Source organism: Sarcophilus harrisii, chromosome 1 (genome assembly GCF_902635505.1).
Source record: "Sarcophilus harrisii chromosome 1, mSarHar1.11, whole genome shotgun sequence".
NCBI classification, from domain to species: Eukaryota; Metazoa; Chordata; class Mammalia; order Dasyuromorphia; family Dasyuridae; genus Sarcophilus; species Sarcophilus harrisii.
In genome coordinates, this window is record NC_045426.1 from 545,632,818 (window position 1) to 545,642,360 (window position 9,543).

Sequence of the window (9,543 nt, forward strand, 5' to 3'; positions counted from 1 at the left end):
TCACATCAGCTGAAGAAAAATAAATTTTCCTGAAATCCCTTACCTTTACTCCCTATTTATCTCTTTGTTTCAAGTGTGTCTTATAAACACGTTGTAGGATTTTGGTTTTTTTTTTTTTTTTCATTCTGCCATACTTCTGATTTATAGGAAAGTTCACATTCACAGTTATAATTACTGTGTATTTTCTTCTATCCTAGTTTTTGCTCTTTCTCCTTTCACCCTTTCCATTCTCAATAGTGTTTTGCTTCTTCTACCACCTTTCATGATCAGCTCTCCCTTTTGTTCCTCCCCTTTTTACTTAATCTCTTCCTCTCCTATTTTTTATTTCAGGTAAGATAAATTTTTATATTCAGCTAACTATGCACATTATTCCCTCTTTGATCCAATGTGAATGAAATTAGTATGTCCATTGCCCTCCACTGTAAGAGATCTTTCTTGCCTCTTTATGTGAAATAATTTACCCCATTTGGCCTCTCCCTAATATTTGAATTGTTTTTTTCTGGCCATTTGCAGCAATTTTTCCTTGACTTTATAGTTCTGTAATTTGGTTAAAATGTTCCTTGTACTTTTTATTTTGGGATCTTTTTTCCTGAGGTTATTGGTGGATTCTTTCAATGCCAGTTTTACCACATCCTCTTCAACATTTATCATCTTTTTCCATTATCTTACCCAATCTGAGAAATGTGAAGTATATATCCAGCTTTCATTGAGCTGACCAAGGCCTCATATTGTCAATTGTGAGGGCATATAGAAGATCTTAGCAAAATTTGGTTGCCTAGAGAAGGCTATCAGTTTTATACACCACTTCCATGACTGCCTGCTTGCACAGGTTCTGGATAAAGAATGAAGTTCTTGTGCTTTTCTAGTTATCACTAGAATGAGCTGTTTACTTTTAGCAAGATGGGCTTTTTAAAAAAACAGTTTTTTTATTTTTTCAAAATATGGCAAAGATGGTTTTCAAAATTCACTCTTGTAAAACCTTGTATTCCATAATTTTCTCCTTCCTTCCTTCTCTCCCTCCTCCCCTAATCAGCAAGTAATTCAATATAGGTTAAACATGTGCAGTTTTTCTAAACAAATTTCCACCTTTATCATGTGAACAAGACAAAAAACAAATGAAAAGGTAAAAAGGAGAAATAAAAAAAAAAAAGCAAGCAAACAACAACCAAAAAAAAAGACAAAAATACTATGTTGTGATCCACATTCAGTCCCCATAGTTCTCTCTCTGGATGCAGATGGCTCTGTTCATCACAAATCTATTGGAATTGCCTTTATCACCTCATTGTTGAAAAGAATCAAGCCCATTACAGTTGATCATTACATAACCTTGTTACTGTGTACAATGTTCTCTTGGTTCTACTCATTTCACTTAGCATCAGTTCATGTAATTCTTTCCAGGCCTTTCTGAATTCACTCTGCAGATTATTTCTTAAAGAACAATAATATTCACCTAAACCAGGTAGGCTGAAAACAGAGAAAGAAAATTATAGACCAATCTCCCTAATGAATATTGATGCTAAAATCTTAAATAAGATATTAGCAAAAAGACTACAGAAAATCATCTCCAAGATAATACACTATGATCAAGTAGGATTTATACCAGGAATGCAGGGCTGGTTCAATATTAGGAAAACTATCAATATAATTGGCCATGTTAATAACCAAATTAACAAAAACCATATGATCATCTCAATAGATGCAGAAAAAGCATTTGATAAAATCCAACATCCATTCCTATTAAAAACACTTGAGAGCATAGGAATAAATGGACTTTTCCTTAAAATAATCAGCAGCATCTATTTAAAACCATCAGTAAGCATCATATGTAATGGAGACAAACTGCAACCATTCCCAATAAGATCTGGAGTGAAACAAGGTTGCCCACTATCACCGTACTATTTAATATTGTATTAGAAACACTAGCTATAGCAATAAGAGCTGAGAAAAGATTAAAGGAATAAGAATAGGCAATGAGGAAGCCAAATTATCACTCTTTGCCGATGACATGATGGTATACTTAGAGAACCCCAGAGATTCTGCTAAAAAGTTATTAGAAATAATCCACAACTTTAGCAAAGTTGCTGGTTATAAAATAAACCCACATAAGTCATCAGCATTCTTATATATCACTAACAAATCCAACAGTCAGAGTTACAAAGAGAAATTCCATTTAAAGTAACTACTGATAATATAAAATATTTAGGAATCTATCTGCCAAGGGAAAATCAGAAACTTTATGAGCAAAATTACAGACCACTTTTCACACAAATTAAGTCTGATCTAACCAATTGAAAATATTAAATGCTCTTGGATAGGGCTGAGCAAATATAATAAAGATGACAATATTACCTAAACTAATCTATTTATTTAGCGCTGTACCAATCAGACTCCCAAAAACTATTTTAATGACCTAGAAAAATAAAACAAAGTTCATATGGAAAACAAAAGGTCAAGAATTTCAAGGGAATTAATGAAAAAAAATCAAATGATGGTGGCTTAGCTGTACCAGATCTAAAATTATATTATAGAGCAGCAGTTACCAAAACTATTTGGTATTGGCTAAGGAATAGATTAGTTGATCAGTGGAATAGATTAGGTTCAAGGGACAAAACAGTCAAGAAATATAGCAACCTAGTCTTTGACAAACCCAAAGATCCCAGCTTTTGGGATAAGAACTTACTGTTTGATAAAAATTGCTGGGAAAATTGGAAACTAATATGGCAGAAACTAGGCATTGATCCATACTTAACGCAGACACCAAGATAAGGTCAAAATGGGTTCATGACCTAGGCATAAAGAATGAAATTATTAATAAATTAGAGGAACATAGGATAGTTTACCTCTCAGACCTGTGGAAGGGGAAGGTCTTTATGACCAAAGCAGAACTAGAGATCATTACTGATCACAAAATAGAAAATTTCGATTATACCAAACTGAAAAGTTTTGTACAAACAAAACTAATGCAGACAAGATTAGAAGGGAAGCAATAAACTGGGAAAATATTTTTACAGTCAAAGGTTCTGATAAAGGCCTCATTTCCAAAATATATAGAGAATTAACTCTAATTTATAAAAAATCAAGCCATTCTCCAATTGCAAAATGGTCAAAGGATATGAACAGACAATTCTCAGATGAAGAAATTGAAACTATTTCTAGTCATATGAAAAGATGCTCCAAGTCATTATTAATCAGAGAAATGCAAATTAAGACAACTCTAAGATACCACTACACACCTGTCAGATTGGCTAAGATGACAGGAAAAATAATGATGATTGTTGGAGGGATGCGGAAAACTGGGACATTGATGCATTGTTGGTGGAGTTGTGAACAATCCAACCATTTTGGAGAGTAGTTTGAACTATGCTCAAAAAGTTATCAAACTGTGCATACCCTTTGATCCAGAGTGTTACTACTGGGATTATATCCCAAAGAGATTATAAAGAAGGGAAAGGGACCTGTATGTGCACGAATGTTTGTGGCAGCCCTTTTGTAGTGGCTAAAACTGAAACTGAATGGATGTCCATCAGTTGGAGAATGGTTGAATAAATTGTGGTATATGAAAATTATGGAATATTACTGTTCTGTAAGAAATGACCAACAGGATAATTTCAGAAAGGCCTGGAGAGACTTACATGAACTGATGTTGAGTGAAATGAGCAGGACCAGGAGATCATTATATACTTCAACAACAATACTATATGATGACCAATTCTGATGGATCAGGCCATCCTCAGCAACGAGATCAACCAAATCATTTCTAATGGAGCAGTAATGAACTGAACTAGCTATGCCCAGAAAAAGAACTCTGGGAGATGACTAAAACCATTACATTGAATTCTAATCCCTATATTTATGCACACATGCATTTTGATTTCCTTCACAAGCTAATTGTACAATATTTCAGAGTCTGATTCTTTTGTACAGCAAAATAACGCTTTTGGTCATGTATACTTATTGTGTATCTAAGTTATATTTTAATATATTTAACATCTACTGGTCATCCTGCCATCTAGGGAGGGGTGGGGGTAAGAGGTGAAAATTGGAACAAGAGGTTTGGCAATTGTTAATGCTGTAAAGTTACCCATGTATATATCCTGTAAATAAAAGGCTATTAAAAAAAAAAAAAAAAAAGAACAATAATATTCCATTACATTCATACACCATAATTTATTTAGCTGCTCCCCAACTAATGAGCATTCATTCAGTTTCTAATTCCCTACCACTACAAAAAGGGATGCTACAAATATTTTTGCATATGTAGATTATTTTCTTTTTTCTATGATTTTTTTGGGATACAGATCCAGTAAGATACTGCTGGATCAAAGGGTATGCACAGTTTTATAGCCCTTTGGGTATAGTTTCAAATTGTTTTCCAGAATGGTTGGATCAGTTTCCATTAACAACGTATTAGTGTCCCAGTTTTCCCACATCCTCTTCAACATTTATCAGTATCTTTTCTTGTCATCTTAGCCAATCTGAGAAATGTGTAGTGTTACCTCAGAGTTGTCTTAATTTGCATTTCTATAATCAATAGTGATTTAGAGCATTTTTTTCATATGACTAGAAATGGCTTTAATTTCTTCATCTGAAAAATTGTCTGGTCATATCCTTCAACTTTTTAAAAATTGGGGAATGGCTTATATTATTATAAATTTGAGCTAGTTCTCCATATATTTTAGAAATGAGACCTTTATCAGAAACCTTGGATATAAATTTTTCCCCCAGTTTTCTGCTTCCCTTCTAATTTTGGCTGCATTAGTTTTTTCTACAAAAAATTAATATAATCAAAATGATCCATTTTGAATTTCATAATATTCTCTAGTTCTTCTTGACCAATTCTCCTTTTTAAGCAGTTTTCTTTTTCCAAACTATTGACTTTTTTATAATTCTCTTGCATCATTTTCATTTTCCCCTCAATTTTTATTCTACCTCTCTTGATTTTTAAGCTCCTTTTTTCTTCCGTTAAGTTATTTCTAGACTTGAGACCACTTACTGTTTTTCTTTGAGGTTTTGCCATAAATGTTTTGATACTGTTGTCCTCCTCTGAGTTTGTATCTTGATCTTGTATGTCACCATAACTTTATATGGTCAGATCCTTTTTTTTTTTTTTTGGTATTGGTTTTGTCTATCTTCTTTTGACTTTTTCCCTTTTAAATTTGATCTCAGATCCTATGGTGGAAGGAACATTATCACAGGCTTCCTGTGCCAGAGGCCTCAAGCCCTAGCTGTTTACTTGGTGTGCCTTGAGGCTCACAGGGGACCCCAGAGTCTGATGCTGTGTTAAGAGGGTGAGTGATGGATGTCTGGTGCTGCTGGAGGCTGGAGACATCTGACTATTTAGTACTGAGTCCAGGTCCCAGTGCTGGTGTCTGGTATATATCTTGAGGCCAGAGGGGTGTTCTTCCTATTTCCTTGAGCTACACTGAAACATGTGGTCCCTGGCTTTTTTGCCCAGGGTTACACTGAAGAGAGAGATGGGACCCAGTGCTGGCATCTGCCCATTTTCTTAGGCATTTATTTCTCTGCCCAGGGCTAGGCTGAAGCAAGTGGCAGTCTGGCTGCTTGAGGTTACCTGTTTTCCTGAGGCTACCCTGAAGAACTTGATGGTTCTCAGAACAAATGCCCATGTCCTGGACTAGAACATGCAAAAATTTGGTGTTGGCATTTGCCTGCTCCATCACACTGAGCATCTCCTGCTGGTTTGTGGCTGTCTTACTGGGATGCTTCCTGTCCTTAGCAAATGCAAGACAGACCTTTCCTTCCAACCTTCCAAGTTTCTTGACCTAAGAGATTGTTTCAACCTTTCTTTTTGCTGGCACTGCTCTTCTAGAATTCACTTAGAGGGGCTATTTTATGATTGTCTGGAAGTGAATCTGGGAGAGTTGCAGTGATTTGCTGCTTACTTTGCCATCTTGATCTGGAAAACATCTTTCAAAAAATCATCAAGGAAAACTTCCCCGATATCCTATAACCAGAAGGCAAAATAGAAATTGAAGGAATCCCCCAATCACCACCTGAGATTCTGTAATAAAAACTCCCAGGACATCATAGTCAAATTTTAGAGCATCTGAGTATGTGAGAAAATACTGCAAGCTGCCAGAAATAAACAACTCAAATATCATGAAGATATAATCAGGATTACACAGTTTAGGGGCTCTCACATTTAAAAAAAAGTTATATCAAACGTTTCTGATAAAGGTCTCATTTCTAAAATATATGGAGAACTGATCAAATTTATAATATAAGCCAAAAAATATTTGGAATATGATATTCTGGTAATCAAGGAGGTTAGGATTACAATCAAGAATCATCATACTAGGAAAAACTAGATATAATCCTTCAGGGGGAGAATGTAGATATTTAATGAAATCGAAGACTTTCAAGAATTCCTAGTTAAAACACCAAGGCTGAAATTTTTATCTCTTAAATCTCAAGGGAAACATAAAAAGGGAAAGAAAGAAAGAAAGAGAGAGAAAGAAAAAAAGAAAGAGAAAGAAAAAAAGAAAAAAGAAAAGTGAGAGAGAAAGAGAAAGAGGGAGGTAGGGAGGGAGGAAGGAAGGAAAGAAAAACAAGAGATTCAATAAGGGTAAACTGCTTATATTTTTATACATCAAGATAATATTCATAACTCTTAAAAATTTTATTAATCCAAGGAAAATTAGAAGACGTATACATAGCCAGGGGATATAGATACAAGATGGCTTTGATGGGATTATGCTCTCTTCCCCAAAAACTCCCCAACAAAAATAAAATTAAAAGATAAGAAAAAACATTACACTGTTAAAAGAGGGAAGGGGAAGTCAGACTGGCGTAAATTATGTGACATAAAAGAAATGTTAAAGAGCTACTATAATGGAAGTGGGTTAAGTTTGAACTTTATTCTCGTCAGAATTGGCTCAAAGAATAATACACACACTCAGCTGGGTACAGAAATCTATCTAATTCTTCAGGGAAATAAAAAGTGATAGTAATAAGAGAAGGGGACGTGAGGACTGATAGAAGGGAGGGTGGATTGGTAGGGGAATGTTGTGATCAGAGGTAAAACACTTGTAAGAAGGAATAGGGTAAAAGTAAGAAAAAGAAAGGAAAATAAATGAGATAAAAATAGGATGGAGATAAATACAGTTATAATAAATATAAATGGGAATGGGATAAACTCATTTATAAAATTGAAGTGGATAGTAGAATGGATTAAAAACAGGAACCAGCTGTAAGTCCTTTGGAAGGTGTGGCAGCTGGGAGGACTTTAGGAAACTTGGCAAGGCCAGTAACCCAGCTGATAACTCATATCTGAGCTCCTTAGGATTATTTACTGACAGTTGTATTTTTGAGAGAGGATGCTTTAAAAAATGAAAATAAGTAACAGGATGGATCTTGACTAATAGACAAGGAAATGTCAAAGCCTTAGTAATACTTTTTGTGATTTTGTGGCACTTGTTAATGTATAATAAAGAAAAATAAACTTATGTTGGGGTATAAAAATAATTTTTCCTTGGTCATATAAGAAGAGGGTCTTTACTAATTTCAAATATTTCAATTCTTTCTACCATATTGTTATCTCTCATACCTATTGGATTTGGTTTAAGGTCTGGTCCTTAAGAAAGACATCAAGTGACAAAGGGGAGTGGGGAGAGTAACAAGCAGTGGAAGAATGATTTTTGACAACAAAGGTTAACAGAGTCAAGAGGTTAACTTCATAAAACAAGCATAAAACAGATTTTTTACACAAGATGCTTATTACCATTAAGAAATCAAATACTGGATCCAAATTAGAGGTATTCTTTGTAGATTGTGAGGTTTTCCATATGTTCCTGTTTGCAGATACTATGATTTTATCAAGGCATGTAACATTTCAGAATCTCCTAAATGAAATCTAAACCCATTCAAAAAAGTTTAGCCTAATCGGATACATAGGAGAAAAACAGTGAAGAATATCTATTGTTTAGATTGTTCATTGCAATTGGTTGGGCAACCTAGAAATCTTGTCATATGGACTATAATACAGATTCTCCAAATGGTTAGAAACTGAGCCCAAAATTGCTTAGGGGAAAGAGAGAGCAGATTGGATGGATTTTTGGCAAGTTGCAAAGTTCTTTTAATGACCCATTTTTTCATTTTTTTCCCCATTCTTCAGGCCTGCAACATTATGCTGTAGGTTTGTTACTTCTTTCCTTCTGAATAGTTTTCTTCATTTCAATCAAAGTACTACCAAGATGAACTAAGAGAATTTGCAGTATTTGATATTTTTGGGGAGATAACACTGCCGTGAGATCCGACCGGAACACCAAGTGTTATTATACTTATGACTAATCCTGTATTATTAATGTTCTAAAAATTTATTAGAATCTTTGGGATATTTTTACACAAACTGGGATGGCTAAGCAAAACTTTGTTGTATTTCTTTACTTTCCTATTACAAGCTAAATTTGAAGTAAAATAGATTTCTCCCCTTTTCCCCTTTGCTAGTTCCAACTTGTACATATTGATCTTTTATACTTGAACTTGGCTGCCCAAATCACCATCCAGAGATTTTCTCATTTCATTTCTTAGAAGAGTTCATGTTTTAGTCAGATTTTTCTCTTTTGGTATTTTTACTGGCACACATAAGCAAAGGCTTCAAAACTGACTTGAGCCTAATGATTGTTCTGGAGTGAGATATTACCAAATTATAGGATATAATTATTGAACCTGAAATTAATCTCATCAAACATCATGTTGAAATCAGAAAGAAGAACCTGCAGTTTGGTGGTTAACTTTTGCAACTTTAAATTGAAAAGCCAGAAGCAAATTCTGTTGACTGAACTTTATGTAAACCTAAAGGAATTGGATTATAAATAACTAGCATTTATACAGTATTTCAAACTTTGCAAAGTGCTTTTTTTTTTTTTTTTTTCCATTTTGCTCTCACAATCCTAGGAAGTAGGGATTATGATCCTCATTTTATAAATGAAGAAACTGAGGCAAATATAAGTCGAAGCTATCAAGCATCTGAGTCAGAATTTAAACTTACGTCTTCCTGACTCTAGTCTAATGCTCTATGTACTGTGCCACTTAACTGTATGACCTCTGAGAGTCAGTGCCAGTTCAAAACCTTAGTAATTCTGTGACAAAGAAATACATTTAACTCATTTATACAGTGTTTTAGAAACTACATACTTCATAATTAAACGAGTTTTATTCTTAATTCTTTATTCTTAAATTCCAAATATAACTTAAAATAATTAGTGGATCTAGGAGACACAGACCTAGTTCAAAAATTGTTTTAATGTATTCCATTTCAATTTAAAAGAAAAACTAAAAATGCTCTGCAAATTCAGTAAAACTTTTTTGGAGGAAAGTATTACATAATAACATTTAAACTGTGCTGGATGAATCCTAATTAAGGCTGAAATTCATATTTGACTATTTTGTATAATTTTCTCTTATTTTCCAAGATATTATAAACAAATGAATATAAAATATAAATAATAAATAAAAATATAAAATAAAATTTTATTTAATGAAAGTAGTTTTAACTCTCAATGACTTCATTAATAGCTATTC